Source organism: Phasianus colchicus, chromosome Z (assembly GCF_987193195.1).
Source record: "Phasianus colchicus chromosome Z, bPhaCol1.hap1.1, whole genome shotgun sequence".
NCBI classification, from domain to species: domain Eukaryota; kingdom Metazoa; phylum Chordata; class Aves; order Galliformes; family Phasianidae; genus Phasianus; species Phasianus colchicus.
In genome coordinates, this window is record NC_143476.1 from 33626204 (window position 1) to 33643886 (window position 17683).

At 40.0% G+C, this 17683-nt stretch overlaps 1 long non-coding RNA gene across 2 annotated transcripts; it reads left to right on the top strand.

Moving 5' to 3' along the window:
* The first annotated feature begins 203 nt into the window (after positions 1-203).
* Positions 204-16909, top strand: LOC149912817 (uncharacterized). Of its 2 annotated transcripts, none has more exons than XR_016461930.1 (6): positions 204-3911; positions 6793-6962; positions 8430-8553; positions 11869-12052; positions 14126-14282; positions 16465-16909. It is a non-coding gene; the product is annotated as an uncharacterized LOC149912817 (long non-coding RNA). The 2 variants fall into 2 exon arrangements; XR_016461931.1 differs by having other exon boundaries at positions 204-3456.
* The last annotated feature ends 774 nt before the right edge of the window (positions 16910-17683 follow it).

Here is a 17683-nt window from a genome sequence, read left to right on the forward strand (position 1 = left end):
GGAGGAGAGCGAGGCGAGCGCCGCGCGGGGCCGGCGGGAGGCGGCCGCGGGGACGGAACAGCAAATGCTATTCAGCCCGAGCAGTTTCAAGCCGCCCATGCTGGGGAATTACTGTAGTCTAGCTACGGCTCTGAGCGCTGGCGCTGGCTGTGTGTGCGTGCGCGCGCGCGTGTGTGTCTGTGTGTGTGTGAGTGCGTGTGTGCGTGCCCGGCTCACACACACGCGTCGGGCGGAACGGAGGTACCGCTCCTCGGGAGGAGGAGGCGGGGGGCACCCAACTTTCCTCCGGCCCCGCCGAAACTCGGCCCCCCCCCCCGAGGGGCTCGGGTAGTGTGCAAGACACACACACGCGCGCGCGCGCACCAGAAAATAAAACACGCATACACATACACACGCCAAAAAAAAAGAAAGAAAGAAAGAAAGAAAAGAAAAAAAGAAAAGAAAAAAAAAAAACCCGTATTCTTGGGCAGGCTGACAGCCGGGGTCAAGAAACAGCTGCTGGAGTTAATGTTTCTTCCTCCCACTCCGTCTGATGGCGGTGCCCTGCCAAGACGAAGTGGGAGCCTGAGCGCGGCTCCTGCCCGCCCGGGCTCCGGGGCGCCTGCCCGGCACACGCCGCCCGCCCGCGGCCGGGGCGCAGGAGGCTGGAGAGGTCACGGAAAATCGGAAGCGAAACGTGGGCCCCTCAGCGCCCGTCCTCCATCACGGCCTCCCGTGCCCCCGGTCCCGCAGCCGGCCCTGTGCTCAGGTCTTCCCGGGGTGGTGGGTGAAGTTTGCGCTGGGCCATGAGGGTGCCCTGAGGTGGGCAGCTGTGCGGGTTCTCAGCGGAAGAGGAGCGGTTGGGTGTCAGAAGACGATGTTATCGTGCAGGCTCACGTCTTGAATTTAGGAAATGGGTGATAGCTGGCAGCTCCCACTGACTCAGCTGTCCGGGGCCTTTTGACCACACACTGGGGATGTGAGAACTCTACATCTGGGCGTACTTCTGGAGGAGTTGGGCAGTGTTGGGAAGAAGCAACACTGCATCGCTCTGGTTTGCCCCCTATGGACGAGGCTACCCGCCTACATGTCGTGTCTGCCAGATCCATCCTGCTCTCTGCAGTTACACCCCGACACTTCATCATGGCATCACCACCCCTTACTGCCAGGTTTTACTGAGTTCTGACACAGCCTCATCATGCAAAGAGGTTGCATCGACTCTTACATATCTTTAGAATATTTCTGCATTTGCCATTGCTACAGAGATGTCTTTTCATAAGTAAAATAAATACAAACGTGAGTACTATTGACATCCTGCAAACATGGCTTGCTGGAGGCTCATTAAAAGCAGAGCTGTCCAGTAAGCCTCAGTGCCTCCTGGCAAGCTGGCCTATTTCATTTCTTCCTTAATTCCCTGTCCAGGATGGTGCACTATTCCAGCCTACTGCTTTATAGTGTTCTGTGAGCCCTGCTCCGGCTGCTGCTTTTTCTAGCCTGGTCCACTTTGCTCTTTCAGCTGTATTTTCCACGCCGTTCCTTGCCCAACTGCACTGCTTGCTGCTAATTAATACCTGATTTTTGCTATCTAAAAGAGATAACACTTTGATTAGGCGCACGCGCGCACACACACACACTCATATACCAACATTAACTCTCCTCTTTCTGAAGAGTAGCTGGCATGAAATCCAGATGTTGAAAAATTCCCATCGACTTCAGTGAGACCATGCTTTCACATGTGGCACCCAGAGCTATCTATGTGCCTCTAACACTTATCCATCAAACAGTAATTTCCATTTGCTGTAATTCAGCCTCCTTATTTAATCCCATAATTCTGATGAAGAACATGGACGTATTTTGTTATACTAACCACAAACTTTTTCTGAGCCAAATCTTTGCTGTTGCAACCTATACAAAGCTGCATTACGTCTCTTCTTCTATTTTTTTTTTCCCAAGCTTTTCTACAACCTCAAAAGAATTAGTAGGCGTGGTTTTCCTTTTTTAGAGACTTATTTCAAGCATTCAAGTTGTAGTTCATGAGAATTAGCACCCTGCGTTTTTCAGCAACCTTTTTTTTTTCATGCAAGTATTTTCAAAACGTTAGCCACTATGTCCCCTAATCTTTATTAAGCATAAATAACCTGGGGCTAGGGACAGTACCTGGAGTTCAGACAAAGAAGAAGTTGGTCCACAAACTCAAAGAAGCTCCAGACTATCATCTCCAAGGATCCAGAAGGTCATGAGAAGAAACACCTACTTTAAAATGCTTAGTCTCACAGCGTGATGCTGTGACATACAAAAAATAAAAATAAAAAAAAAAAAACAAGAATTTGCTTCTAGATCAAATGGGAGCTGGAAAGAAAGAGTGGTTTTGGCCACAGTCTAAGGAGAGACAAGCTATGACATGCATAGCTTTAATTCTGCATTTGGAGGAGCTGTTTGCCGTGGCTTTTTAGCAAGGCTGGAAGGAGCCTTTGTCCTACAGAAGCCTGTGGAGCATTCTATGGCTGGGCAGCTCCATTTGCAGAGTCAGAATGGTATATTTTTGAAGAATTGGTGGACTGCATATAGGCTGTCTAATGTCAGAAGTTACACCTTTAGGAACTTGCATGATGTAACTGAAAAGTTATGGGGAAGAGAGGAGGGCATAGGACCCCTTTCAGATATTTATTTTTGTGCTTTTCTGCCCTAAAGGATATTCATAACTAAAAATCATTTTAAGGCAGTGTTTCCAAAAGATATATGATGTTGTTGATGCACTGGCAGGAGCCAGTGTTTTGGGCACTTCTGTCGGCACAAAGATTGCTTTATGTTTTATTAAACCAGATTATTTTAGATGAGAGAACACATTGCCACAGTAGAAATCTGAGATCAAGTAGTTCTCAGGTTACACAGAAAAGCAGTGTTTTTCATGAGTGGCAAGAATATTCAAAACCAGTACAGAAGGAGATGGAAAACCTCATGTTCCAGATCATCATTAAATCTGAAAGAACTACTGAGATAAAGACAGATACCAGGCTGATTACTGTGGGTCTTTTCTGAGAGTTCCTTGAACTTTTACTGGAAACATCTGATTCTAGCAGCTACTCATACAGAAGACCTGAAGAGAGGAGGAGACTTAATCCTTAAACAATACACCTAAGTTTGTTTTGAGCTAAGAAGAAATTGCAAATTAACAAATTATTCCAAACTGTGTAGTTACTTTCATCTGTTGGAAGATACCTACCAAGGACACATACTCTTGCAATTGCATTTGTTGGTACTCCTGACTTGTATTTCTCAAACCGAGGGACTGGAATTTACCTACTTTACATCCATCAAAACATTTATTTTCACAGCAGGATCTTTTTTTACAAAGCCTTTATTTTTGTGGCTAAAAGTCATTCAGCTCTGTTTTGGGAAAATGACGTTCTCAGTTCTTCTGTGACACTGTTCAGCCTGATTCCCCTAGGACACAACATGTGGTCAAGCTGTTGCATGGTAAGCTGGCATGTAGCATTGTGAATTTACAAGACAGTATGCATGCATACAAGGAGGGCTAGGCTGCCTCGAGTTACCTTGTTTTATCCTCATGCACACACAAGCGGTTATGGAGGAGGCAGCACATTTTAAACCCACCTCTCACCACTGAGTGCTGCATGCTCAGTGCTCCCATATCATTCCACCAACACCATCTTGCTCTCGCGTCCGTAGGAGATTTGTCTCCTGCTGTCTTTGGTTCTGTAGCTGGATCCAGAAGTTGAAATTTTGTCTGTTCTTTTGGGCTGAAGTCAGTCCCAGCACTGAATGGTACAACAAAGGAGGCACAGCTGGCCAATTGGTGTGTTGTTTTTCCATTCTTCTGAGGCTGTCTCCACAAGAGAAGATGGCAAAATGGATATCCAGGTGCAACAGAGTAATTGTGCTGTCAGACTGCACGGAGACAGCACTTCAAGGTACTTAAGTCCTTTGTACTGCCACCACATGTGTTTTCCTCATGGTTTAAGCATCCCTCCTGATCCCCATTCTTCATTCCGCACCACCCGCCACATTGAGCTGGCACAGCTGTTTGCCTGGCCGTGGGCGGCACAAGGGTGGGATGAAGCAGCTGGAGGGGTGCAATGTCTGCTCCTGCATCTCTGCCACTGAAAGTGCAGCCCTGGCCCAGGATCCCTGCAAGATGCTTGGGGGGCAAGAGCTCCCACGTTCAGGTCCTGTCTGAGCCATCCACATGTAATTTTGAATGTTGGGTAGGTGATACTTGCAGTATTTCAGATGGCTTGTATGGATTGATTGTAAATGGCTTACTCCTGGTGACTGCAATGTATCAGTTTTCATTAGAAATGTAGCATAAACTGGAAGTACTGAAAAACAGCAACAGAAGCAATTATGCATGTGATCATCGCAGAGAGTTTGAAAATCATGCTTCAATAAAGCCTGAGAGAGAAAGAACATTCTTTCACATAAATACGATTTGCTTTTGCTAAGTGATGGCAATTATCAGTGGCATTAAAATATATTATTTTGATATTTTTCACATTTTGTGACAGTGAGATTTCTGCATTATAAACAGCATCTTCTGCTAATCTTAAAAACACCACCATTCTCTAGCTAGTAGTGTTCTGCAAAAATCTCAGAAAATAGGAGCCTTTCTCCCAGATTTTTAGAAGATTTCCTGCAAAAGCTTCCAAATCTAGACCCTATCATCTAAAGAAAAAAAAAAAAAAGAAAGAAATTAATTAATAAAAGTTCTTCTTAATATTTTATCCAGAAAAAGCACTTAAAGGGCTTTCAGAAGACAAAGATTTTGATGCAGCTGATGATTCAATGGAATCAAAATATGCTTTTTTTTTTCTTTCTTTCTTTACAAACATCTGGTGGAAAATTTGCTTTCACAAGATGCTGAAAGACTCTCCTAAATCCCACCAAATTTTTCATAATAGCTTCTCTAAGGATCAGTGGAGCTTCAGTAACCCAGGGAATTATAATACTACTAAATAGAAGAAACGTTCACATTTAAAAGTACTCAGAAATGGGCCTTATTTTAACAAACATTCCAAGGAGCAACCAGAGGTTGCCCAACTAATTTATATATTTTTTTCAATAGAGTTCTTGATGACATTTGGTAAAACTGCATTATTTTAATGGTATCTCTGTGACCTCAGCCAAACGGGTGCTTCAGATTTCCCTTTTGCCATTGCAATATGTAGCAGTTGAGCAAAAAGTACTTAGTGGTGGATAAGAAAGGCCTCCAAAAAGCACTCTACATGCCTATTTATCTTATCTAGGCCTCTGTCCTTCCTGATTGTGATCCAGACATTCCTCTGTATCTCAGTCTGGTACCCTTGAACAAATTCTTCCATGCAAAGGCTCCTTTCCAAGATATTTACCAAGTTTGCTTGATCTGTGTTAGCCAACCCTTTCCATTCCTGCTTTAGAGCACCTGCAGATAAGCAGAAGAGGAGGAACATTCTTAAAAAATGTTACAATTTGTCTTTTTCAATTGTGATAGCGTAGGCTTGCAACCTCAGTATGTGGACATTATATCAGAAATCATGAGAATTTGTAACAAGAGTCCATGTGTTAGAAAAAAGATGTGGAAGTAGAATAGGTATGAATATTCTTGATGGATTCATAGGAGACTCAAGAAGGAGAATGCAGCCCTCTACTCAATATCTTAGAATTTGGTACAGCAAAAAGTGTGGGGATTAACAGGAAGCTCTGAAAGTCTCAGTGTGTGCTCAAAACTGCAAGTTAATTGGCATAGCAGGCACTTGTTCAAGTAATTTACATGACTAGAATATTAATATGTAAGGGTATAACTTGCTCAGGAAGAGTAAGGAGGGCAAAAGAGAGGTAGTGTTTTATTGCACTTCTGGATCATACAACTCTTGTTCTAAGGCCCGGGGTGAGAAAGAAGAGAGATGGGTTATAAGTCTGTGGGTAAAAGTAGCAGGAAAAAAATGAGGGCATTGTCACAGTGCAGGCCTTTGTATGCCACTGAACCATGAAGATTCAGTGAGTGAAGTTTTTAAAAGCTGATGAAATTCTTTGAAAGCACCAGGCTTTGTGAAATGCAGAAATCTAACTCCTCTGGACATGTGGTAGGAAACCAGGAAAATAGGAGACAAGCAAATTCTAGAAATGTAATGTATTGGAAATAATTTTATACAGCTTTGGGGAAAGAAAAGAAAGGGAAGAAGAAGTTAAGCACTTGTGGATTTTTTTCAAGCCAACCAGTGGAAACTTGTTGAGAACGTGAAGGTGTGAATCACGTTTGGTGACACTGACCAGTAAGTGTTCTCCAGCCAGAAAAAAAAAAAACCCAAAACCCAAAAATAGCAGATTTTAAGAATGAATTATTCGATAAACTCATAGAATTGGAAAGACTTTATGAGAATAAGTCTGATATATCCTATAGATCTGACAGATCATTTTAAAAAATATTATAAAGGCAGAACTGTAGACTCTTCCAGTGTGGAAATATATTAAGAAACAAATGTAGCTAAACCATGACTTCATATAATCATAAAATCATTTGAGTTGTGAGGGACCTTAAAGATCATCTAATCCAACTCTCCTGCAATGAACAGGGACATCTACAGGTATATATATATATGTGTGCGTATATATATTATGTAAAAATATAAAGACATGGGAATGAATTAAAGGACCAAAGCAACAACAACAAAAAAAGGCAGCTAACAGAAAGTGAAGCAGGAATGTATTCTAAAGATATTGTGGTGGAAAGGAAGAAAATCAAGGAGAAGTTTAGTCTGCTTATCAAAAGAGTGAAGATACCAATACTAAAAAGGCCAATGCTTTTTCTGTTTCCAGCTGAAAGACAACAACAAAGCCCACGATTAAACAACACAAGTAATTAATACTGAATATAGAGGTAAGAACTGAGACTACAGTTGGCAGAGGAGAAAATCACCATGAAATGCATCCAAATTGTCTGCATCTCATACAGTTCAGGCTAAGCGTTGCATGGAGATCAAGTCATAGTAAGTAGCAATAATACTACTGGTTACTCCTGATAGCCCATGATGGATGGCTGAGGTTTTGGACTGCTGATAAAGGGGAAACCATTGAGTGAATCAAAAATCCCCAGAGTTCAGCCATCATAACTTCAGTCTTGGAAGTCTTGGATTCATTCTACTTAGGGGTCTCTAAAAGATAACAAAGAGAAAAGTAGCAAACAACATGAATTTGTCAAGAACAAATCATGTCAAACCAATCTAATTTTCTTTCATGACTGAGTAATGGGCATCAAGAGTAGGAAGAAGCAGTAGATATCACGACATTTTGGTGAGTTTTTGTCACTGTGTCATATAATTCCCATGTAAACATGACTACATGAAACTGCTGTTATGTGGTAAACAGCTTACAGAAAATGTACTTTGAGAGCATAGGTTCATCAGAGGTTCTTTACCAAATCAGGGATACTGATCATATGGGGTTTCACAAGGGTCTTTTCTGGTCTAAAGCTATGGAACAGTCTCAGTAATTACTTAGACAACAGAATAGAAAATGTTTTTGAATCTAAAGAGAATAGCAAATGTAGGGCAGCTGCAGTCAGGTTCAAGGACAAGGTTATAATTCAAAATTTTGTTTAAAAAATACAAGAAAATTGGAGAAATAAGGATAGTTGCAAAATTTCACTTACAGGCAGTAACACAGTTACACAGAGTAAGGACAGATGTTGTACTGCAGGAAGAAATAAAGATGTAGTAAAATGAAGTTTAGGAGGCTCAGAATCCTCAGACCAATACAGAAAGAGGCAGGCATCGTTAATGGATGTGTGTCTGGAAGGGTCTTCTGTAAGATGTGCAGAGTGCACATTTTGCTTTATCCAGTGCTCCACCACTTGATGACTATGTAGAAGGAATACAGAGAAGAGCAGTAAGAATGAGGTCTTGGAAATACCATCTCTGAAGAAAAAAGTAGTGGAAATGGGGTTGCGATAGAGAGAAATACAGTTAGAGACTTTGAATGCCTCAAAAGTAGCTGTTCAGAAATGGCAATCCATTCCTTTCCATGTTTGTCAGTAGATTAGAAAGGGGAAAGACTGTTTATGAGAGTGATAGGACAAAGGGGAATGGTTTTAAATTAAGTCAGGGGAGGTTTAGGCTAGGTATTAGGAGGAAGTTTTCCACACAGAGGTTGGTGACACACTGGAACAGGTTGCCCAAGGAGGCTGTGGATGCCCCATCCCTGGAGGCATTCAAGGCCAGGCTGGATGTGGCTCTGGGCAGCCTGGTCTGGTGGTTGGCAACCCTGCACACAACAAGGGGGTTGAAACTGGATGATCATTGTGGTCCTTTTCAACCCAGGCCATTCTATGATTCTGTGATTGAACTCCAGTTAGGGAGGTATAGATTCGGTATTAAGAAAATATTTCTGGCAGTAATGCCAGAGGAACACTGGGAGAGATAGCCTAGGATCACATCTTCACCACTGGACTTTTCCAGGATGAAACTGGACAGACCAGAAATATAGGATGCTACATCTGAAACTGAACCTTCACCAAGGGACTGCTTCAAAGGAAGATAGCCCATGTATTTCCTATGGCTTATGGAACTGACCTACTTTAAGGTACAGTGGGAGAGATGATATCTTCAGCTGCCTGTTTTGTTTTGTTTTGCTTTGTTTTTCTCTAGTTATTTTCCTTTGGGTTAAACTAACATAATGATAAAACATTAGAGTAATCAGAGCAACATACAGGAGCTACTGTAAAGTGTTTCCAAATCCGTTACAGCCCAGTGAGTGATGCAAGTTAAAATTTAAGAAGTTATATGTTCATTTTTTCCCATACTGATTCTGAGGTTTTAATAAATTTACCTGAGCAAATGCAGCGGTTTTATTTAATCTGGTTATATTAGTCTCATATGAGTGCTGCAGATCTCTACAGCTCCTTCTCATTGACTGTGGTATATGTATTAATGAATAAAAAATTGATGAGCTTTAGGCCTTCTTCCTTGCTTCCTTTCCTCTCTCCCATCAATGACTCAAGCAATGAGCTAATAGAAACATTACTGAGAAACAGAAACCTTCAAGTAAGTAATTGCCGGTCTGCTGCAGAAGGTAGAAATATATGGATAGGCTGGAGAGCAGCAGGGAATTCACTGAAGGACAAAAGCACCTTTGCTGTTACAAAATTTTATTTTTAATTATCAGTATTTGTGACATTTTACTGATATTCAGTGAGTCATTATTAAAACATATTTTGTCTCTGGTATCCACAAATTATATGTATAGAACCACAAGCCACAAATATTTAGTCTGCTGCCTTTCTTGAATCAGGTAGTGGCTAAAGTTTGTAATCCTGCAAGATTTGCCTGTGAGGAGGGAAACGGATGTGGGAGCTGGCAACTCCAACATACTCCCGTTTATTTACCAAGTGTGTACACAAGATGAATGGAAAAAAAGATTGTTTCTTGACTTTTCCTGTGCACTGCTCTGCGAGTATCCCTGGCACCATGCCCCAGGGTCCTTCCCTGCTCTTAACTTCCCTACTTCTTTGCCCACTCCATTTGTAGACATAAAAGCAAAACCAAGAGATTTCTAATTCAACCCAACCTCCATTGCCTCCTTTGCTTTAAGCATATAAGCTCCCCTTGGCAATGCAGTATGGCCATACTGTGTACCTGCGTTCTTCACAGTGGCATCTGTTCTATGGATTACCTGATCGTGCAATGGACCTTAGCAGCTTCCTTACATTTACACTTCATGGAAGATGCCTCTCCAGTTGCCCATTAAGCTGTGTTTAAATGAACCAATAATGTCATGTGTATGCCCATATTTGGGTGTGTCTCAGAACTGTTTGCAACAATTATATAAAGTGTTGGGAGTTAAGCGGGTTCAGGCAAATATACCTGCACTGTTCACCTTGGGCCTGATCCAAAGCTCGCTGAAGTTGGTGGAAGTATCTCTAGTGATGTCAGTGGGCTTTGGATCGGGACCAAGGCTTCTCCAGCCTTTACTCAGATCTTACTCTGGCAGTTCTCCCATTGAAGTCAATGAGATTATTCACTGGGATAATAGAGCTCACTGTCAGGAAGATTTTAATGATATTCAACCTACATTTTCCATGTCTTCATATCACTCCATTACTCCTAGTTATATCTCATTATCTTCTTTTTTTTTCTCAGGGACCCAGCCCTAACCTTCTTAGTCAAACAAAATTCACACTGGCTTCAATTAAGGAAGCAAGAGCTCACTGTGATCTTTGCTGTTTGGAGGCTGCTGTTGCAGCCCCCCATTATGTCATCATATAGGCAATCCATGCATGGTATTTTTGCTTGTAAAGACTGCAGTATTGAGCCTATGGCAGTACTGAAGAGCAGAGAAAAATGAAAAGATTTGTCAGTATAATTTCAAGACATACAGTAGTATGAATTTTTAAATAACATTTGATCTTATAAAAATATTTTATCATCTATCAGGCGTACATCCTCACAGCTATATAAAAACTTGTATTAAAATTATTGTAAGTAATTTCTTTGATGAAGAACTCAACATCTGTGGTTTAGAATAGCTTTATAATTTTCTGTGCACAAGACAGATAACATGATACTTCTTTCCCAATAATCATTTATTATGTATAATTTGAGCTTTTTGGATGGTTGGACTGTACCATGTCCTAAATTACCAGAAGTTAAATACTTCTTATGTATATTAAAAATTGTTATTTTCTACATAGTTTTCTCTAATTTTTTATTAAGAGATTACATTTTGTTTAGAATTAAGACATCATATATCTCCAATGATCTTCATGCAAACAATTTTTGTCGCATTTGTTCTGCTAGCTTAAAAAGTTGAGCTCAGGGATTTGGTCTCTGATGCTCCAGAGAAAAGAGTAGAAAAGTCCCTTCTCCCCTATCCAGTCTCTAATTAAAAGAGCACCGTGATGGGGCACTCCCAAGGTAAGCTGATTAGTGTGGTACTTATGGCTAAACGACTAAAACCTGAATGCACCAATACACAGCAGCACCAAGCCCCATATCTCATTGGTTGCTGTACCATTACCAGTTTGTAAAGTTTTTGGAACAAGAGCCCTCTTTTGTCTTCTTCCAACAGAAATGGGCACTCTGTGATTGGGATTTTATGGTAATACAGTCATGCTAACAATAACACCGATAATAAATAAAATTAGGAATACTAATGAAAAGAAGGACATTATGTACTATGTCACAAATATGTTCCCAACCCTGCTACCCTACTCTGTTCTGGAGAAGCAGAATTAATTCCTCTGGCATAGATATGTGGGACTCCCTTGCGAAGACATGATTTTGCCAGTAGAACTTTAACTATATTCAAGTAGCCCTGGCAAATAACTTTTTTCTCTAAATCCTAAATTTTGCAGGCTTTCTATCACATACTAGTAATTAATCTTAGTAGATTTATGTGTGTATTTCCTTTGCTATTAGTTACATTCATTTATCAGCAAATGCCCAGAGATCGCATTTATCAAGATGAAAAATGTGAAACTACTGCATGCTCTGCGTCCATCATTACTATCCCTATTTGCCCTTCCCACTCCACTGTGATGTGGGTGTATGGCAAATGGAGGTTCAGCTCTCAGGTGACCATTAAGACCTATTTCTTTAGCAGGATAAAAGTAAACACTGCATTGCTTTTGCAGTTACGCATTTCTCCAGGAATGCTCTGCTCAAACCGAATATTTTCAGGTTGCATTTACTCATCAACTGAAGAATATCACTTCTTCATTCCAGCCCATCTCTCTTTTTCAGATATGAGGTAGCACAGAAAACTAAGAGGTAAAATAGTGCTAAAGAATGGCTTGAAGAGTGATGTATCTTCATTATCTGTTTTAGTTCAAATTGGTTTGCTCTTGAAGTGCAACTACTAATTATCCTAAGTTACTGTTCTTCTGTTTGTATTGTGAAGCACACAGATTGGACTGCTTTTGGACTAAGCTAACCCAGGTTGGATCTCAGGAAAAATTTCTTCTCAGAAACTAAGTGGTCAGACATTGGAACAGGCTGTGCAGGGAGGTGGTGGAGTCACTGTCCCTGAAGGTGTTCAAGAAGAAGGTAGATGTGGCACTGAGGGACATCATTTAGTGGGCATGGTGAGTATGGGTTGGCAGCTGGACCAGATGATCTTAGAGGTCTCTTCCAACCTTAGTGGTTCCATAATTTTGTGAAAAGACATAAACTAGGAGCCCACCCAACTTGTTTCAATTAACCAGTAATCTTGTGGGATCAGATTTGAGTTAGTCTTATGTGAAATCCCCCCAAAATACCACGTGTACTTTGGGTCATCAGCAATAAGACACAGTTGCTCTGTGTACCCTTCCCTGCAGTGCAGTAATGCAGATGTACCTTTGGCTGCCTATTCAAAGAGACGAGTCTTCTAGTCTACTTTCTACTATGTTTATCCCACCTAGTTTCCTGGCATTTAACTTGGTCCTTCCCTGACCGCATGGTGCAGCTCTTTCAGTAATTTGCATTAGACAGAAAGTTGACAGATGAGGAGAAATGCTTGTCCTGGAAGTCCAAGCACTATCTTAGATTGTATGTACAACTGCCTGGCAAGTGAATAGGGATGAAGCTCACCTCTGCAGCCTGGATATCCTTTATGAGAAGGGCAACTCCATGTTGTTCAGAAACAACATCAGCTTTGATTAGATTAGCATTTATTTATAACAAGTGAAATTTGTCACATTAATCTATAATTTGTGTGGGTTTTTTTGTTTATTTTTTGTAGCTACGTTCTTCTGTGTCATATATTAAAAAATGTCCTGTTAAAATCAGACAGGTTTGAAAAGCATCTGATTTTGTAATCAGCATGATGCGACTACTATTTTTATCTGATATCATATAGGTTTCACACAAAGATGGATGCTGGACTGTCAACATCTCTCATTTTCATTAACCTTCTTTCCCTCATTAATAACTGACCCAGAGCACTAAGAGCCACCCATGAATTCAAGCAAATAAAGCAATCCCCTTTCCTAGGCCTAGCATTTCTTGCTGCATTGAGCCCTCACAGAGTAAGCAGCATGTCTGCTGGAAAATACAGCTCTACACAGTAGCTTTTTACAGCATTTCCTCTATTTCAGCCCCTGTCACCCTAATACAATAACCTAATCCATGAATACTAAAATCCCTGCAATATCCTGATCCTCAAAAATTAGCAAAAAAATACATAAAACCACAATGATAATAAACACAAATGATAAGCATGTATATTTAGCATAACAGATCCCAGAATCATTATCTCTTATTTATTCTTCCCAATTCAGACCAGTTTTGTAAATCTCAACTGTGAGGTTTATCTGATTAAACAGAAAAGCTATGGCAAAAAACAATGCACAAAAATGTTTGTAATGTAATATGAAAATGGTGTTTGGGATCTTAATATGCTGTAATTGACCACACGGAATTTTTCAGTGAAAAGATAATTTGGCATTAGAATTGTGCAGTACTTAAATAATATAATTTTGATAATGACAGTAAAATACAATTTCAGTAATGCAAGTGAATCATAAACTTGAACAATATTTCTCATTCAAATGAAGTTTGTAGTATGTCTGAATGCTGTAACTGTTGTACATTTTAACAAGAACTCTGTCATGAACTCTTATTAAATATTACTATATTTCAAATATACAGCAAAAACTGGTGATGTTACAATACAAGCATATAGAAAAAACATGTTACATTTATTTGGGAAATAATGAACCCCGTGGGAGCAAGTCAAACTTCTTTCTCTAGTTTTATTATAGACTTTTTAAAGAGCTGAACTTTGGGAACTCTTCATTCATATTTAGCTGAAAACTGAAACTGTGATTGGTTTTGACCATCTGAAGATAAGCACTAATTCCTATGGATACTCATGGTTCCTGTTTCTTATTGCACTATTCATGGTTCTGAGGCAAAGGGAGATCATCTGTTGGGGATCTGATGAGAGAGAATTTTTTCTCACATTGAAAGCCATTCTTTATTTTTGGCATTCACACTATGACTTTTTTCACAGCTGCTTGTGCAAGAAGTAGTATTGCACTGACAATGAGATACCACAAAGGGTACATAGACTGGTTGGAATGAGACAGGGAACTCACATCACTTCTGCAAGCAAGTTCTGTGAGTTTTTTAATCCTGGACAGGAATTTTTAAATTCCTGTCTTTTCTTTCCTCAGGGCTCCTTCCTGCCCCTTGCTCAGGAGAGCTGTGTGAGCAGAGCGGGTTCTGGGCATGCGACATGTACCTTGATGGTTACAGCTAACTGTGCTTTCCTCTTCACTGCTGGCACATGGAGACTTTGCACCCACTGCAGGGATCCTTGTGTAAACCCAGGTAAGGAGTAGGTAGAACACTACTTGCCTCGTGCCCCTTTTTCATGTGCGCACGTCTGCATTTTTTCCCTACGTGGTTATCCAGTTGGAAGCAATTCCATCTCATTTGTCTATGGCTGCAATTACCAGATACCACACTGGACACTCTCCTACATTTTGTCAAACAGATGTTTGAAGTTCCCTTTTACATTTAGGTTGTTCCAAAAGGAATGCCTCCTATTTATTCCCATGGAAACTACAATAGATGCAAGGAGCACAATAGTACCGTTTAATAGAGCAAATTTTCAGCTATGAAACACTGTTTTTCAACAGTCACCACCATTAGCTGTAGGTTTCAACCACCAATGTACAAGAGCCTGCATGCTGCACTTGTAACAATCTGACCCAGTGGAGGTGACCCACTACCACTGTCAACACTGCTAGAACACACCAGCCACCACCTGTCTGTGCTCACATCCACTGGTTGGTCTCCTTAAACATTCAGCAAGCACCAGTGAATGTCAGTAGGTGCTATTTTCTTTCTCACAAAGAAATTCAGTGACACACCTTTGCTTCAAAAGCACTTCCATGTCAGAAACCATTTTGTCAGACTGCCCCTCTGCTGCCATCTGTCACATGGCACCAACATGTAATGGGAAGATTCACCCTCTACTGTCATTCCACCAACATCTGCCTCTGATGTTGCAGGCTGACATCATAAAATGGAAGGCATTACTTTTGGAGCAACCCATATAATATCAGATAAAAATAGTACTCACATCATATTCTCTTATGTATATAATGTTCCCTTATGCTGCTACATTTCATTTGCAAAGATAGGATTTATATACTGTAAATTTTACTTCTTAACCAAAAATACATTATCCTGGAAGCAAATTGAGTGAAGTGTTCTCAATGTGCCTGTAATTTCTTTGCAATTGTGTGAGGTGTGAAATTCACTTGACTGTTCTTAGTGAAGGATCTGAAGGGTGGGAGATAAAAAAATTGTTTTACTCCTGCCAAGCAAGCACAGAGAAGTATAGATTATGTATGTCATTTCTGGAAAGAAGATGGAGGAGCTGTGCTTCCAAAAGACATCCTTAGGCTCAAATTAAAATGAAAGGACCTAGGACAAATATTTTCTTTTTTCTTTCCTTTTCTTTCCTTTTCTTTCCTTTTCTTTTCTTTCCTTTCCTTTTCTTTTCTTTTCTTTTCTTTTCTTTTCTTTTCTTTTCTTTTCTTTTCTTTTCTTTTCTTTTCTTTTCTTTTCTTTTCTTTTCTTTTCTTTTCTTTTCTTTTCTCTTCTCTTCTCTTCTCTTCTCTTCTCTTCTCTTCTCTTCTCTTCTCTTCTCTTCTCTTCTCTTCTCTTCTCTTCTCTTCTCTTCTCTTCTCTTCTCTTCTCTTCTCTTCTCTTCTCTTCTCTTCTCTTCTCTCTTCCCTTTTCCTTTCCCTTTCCTTTTCCCTTTCCCTTTCCCTTTCCCTTTCCCTTTCCCTTTCCCTTTCCCTTTCCCTTTCCCTTTCCCTTTCCCTTTCCCTTTCCCTTTCCCTTTCCCTTTCCCTTTCCCTTTTCCTTTCCCTTTCCCTTTCCCTTTCCCTTTCCCTTTCCCTTTCCCTTTCCCTTTCCCTTTCCCTTTCCCTTTCCCTTTCCCTTTTTCTTTTCTTATCATACATATCATAGTAAAGAGAGAGATTAAAGGTTCATTACACTATAAGTTAAATGGTTGAATGAGCTAAAGAAAAGTTTTAAGTGGTAAAAATATGCAGAATGCACCTGGTACAAATTTCTTGTAACAAAGGGTATCTATAACTAATGATAGAAATGATTAAAACCCATTTTTTTGTGATGAATTATTTTTAAACAGATCTAACAAATTTTCCTCTTTATTTGAAAATGGTGATCCACTCATAAAAGTGGACATTAAATTTAGTGATATGAAATTTATTCTTAAACTAAATGGGAGACTTGCAAGAAAATATCTCAGTGGGTGAAGATGATTTGGTATTTTGCCTTCAGTCATTACCTTAGCATGGCACTAGGAGGCAATCTGCTATTAGAGGTGTCATCCCCCAGACATCAAAGTCCTTGAATATTGAGGTCTTTCAGCACCAAATGACATTGCTCATGAGAAGTTCTAGTAATTACTTTCATGTCAAATTCTAGTCTACATCATTACCATCTCCTTACTGTCTTCCATACGTTTCAGAATATTGTGCGTTGGAGATTGAGAGCAGCTTGCTGTGACTCTGACCACAGGTTTGGCCAGTTGTGACATCTACCAGTGTACCAAACTTACAGATGTGGTTAAGTGAAGGAATACTTAAGACTATAGGTCTTGGCAGGGCTGAAGCCCAGTTGTCAGTGTTAATATGATGCATGCATTTCCAGATATTCCCAGATCAGCTGAGTAACACGGAAACTTCATGGATCTCTGTTGTGTGCATCTCCAGTATAGAAAGCATCTAAAACTGGGTTAGCACTGAAAATGAATAGTATGGATTCAGGTACCAGTCGGGCACCTAGGGAGAGTTCTTAATGGCAATGAAAAGAAAGAATAATTCAAATGACAGTAAGAATTACATGGACATTCTCAAATGGAACATCAAAACACATAATTTTAAATTTCTTTTTGCCTTAGTTTTGCATATTTTTTTGCTTTCATACTTTTTTCTGGAAATACATTGATTAATAGATTAATAATTGTGCCTCCAGATGTTACAATAACATAAAAGTCAGAGGAAAACCAGCAAGAAAGTTAACATTTCTTTTTTCACAATAGGGCCCAAAATATTCTGTACTACATCTAAGGCTGTGGCCATACTGAAAAATGAGGTTGTATAAACACTCCATAGCTTTTAAATCTGCTCTGTGAACTAAATTTTCAGGTATTCTTTCAAAAGGGTAGCATAACTACATGTTCTGCAAGACTGCATCAACATGTGTGCAGGGAGAGCTGAGGTCCTGGGCAAGAGTTGCATCATCTTTTCCTATCTGTTGAGTGCTTGGCTTTGCCACCTTAATAATTTCATTTTTATAACAGTTCTTCTGTTGTTCTTGGAAGCAAATGTACATTTCTATGTTTTGTAATTCTGTAAATAATGTATTTAGATGATTTAGAAAGATTTGATGCCTATCACAGCAGGACTCCAAGTTAGAGCAAGAAATACGCTTTTAAAAATGTTCTTCCCGAGTGTTTACCAAGACAGAAAGCTGAATTTGGTTTGGCTCTGTTCATGCTCCTTTTGTTTACTTTTTGTGAATATTTTAACTAATAGGTTTGCTGTTGGGATTGTTTGTAGAAACAGCACATTTTAAGCAAATATTTCAAAAATGTCATGGAAAATATATTTTAGACCCTGAAATGGAAATGTTTTCACTAGGAATCTAATTATAAGACTTACTGTAATGTATGCTTTTTTGTGCAA